The sequence below is a fragment of the Plecotus auritus genome, assembly GCF_963455305.1.
Source record: "Plecotus auritus genome assembly, chromosome: 4".
NCBI lineage: Eukaryota > Metazoa > Chordata > Mammalia > Chiroptera > Vespertilionidae > Plecotus > Plecotus auritus.
Window position 1 is genome coordinate 84,119,313 of NC_137775.1, and position 734 is coordinate 84,120,046.

The window sequence follows — 734 nt, forward strand, 5'->3', positions numbered from 1 at the left end:
GTAAGCACCCCTGGGTCACGCTGTCTACAGACTCTACCCCATGCATTTAAAGGAGAAAAGATGGTTGATTCGTGTGATTAATAGAAATATACACATTTAAAAAGCCTCTCTCTATTGAAAATGATGAATCATTGTAGCCACTAACGAAAGACTTTAAAATTCATAATGAGAAATCAGGGGGCCAACAGCCCCCCCCACACACACACTTTTCTATCTAGATTTTAAAAGGGAGACCATTAGTGAGATTTTTAAACACAAAAGCTCCTATTCGTATGGGTTCCTCAGGAGGGTATTTTTAAAGCTGGATTTTGGGATTTTAAGGGTGATCTCTCTGTGTGGATGGCTATATAACTTTTTTTTTTTTTTAACTGTGCCTCTGTCACTGTAGAACAAAAAGCCAGCTCTCCAGAGTGACCATTTCTAACGTTTTTTGGTCATTTTGATGAGCACAATGGGTAACTTAAATACGATATGAACACCTCAGTCTGCACTGTTTGTCATTTTACCGGTTGTTTGTATGTGTTTTCAACAGATCCCATGTGCCATCTTTTTCTTGGCTGGAGTCTCCATTTTATGAAGTTATTTTTTTCTTTTTTCAGATGTTGGGAGCAACATAGACACATGCACCCATCTACACAATGAGTGGATTTGGAGCCTTCTTTGCTGAAAGGAGACATAGTACATTTTAGATTTACAGCTGTTTGTCTATAACTAACTTTTAAGTGGTTTTAATC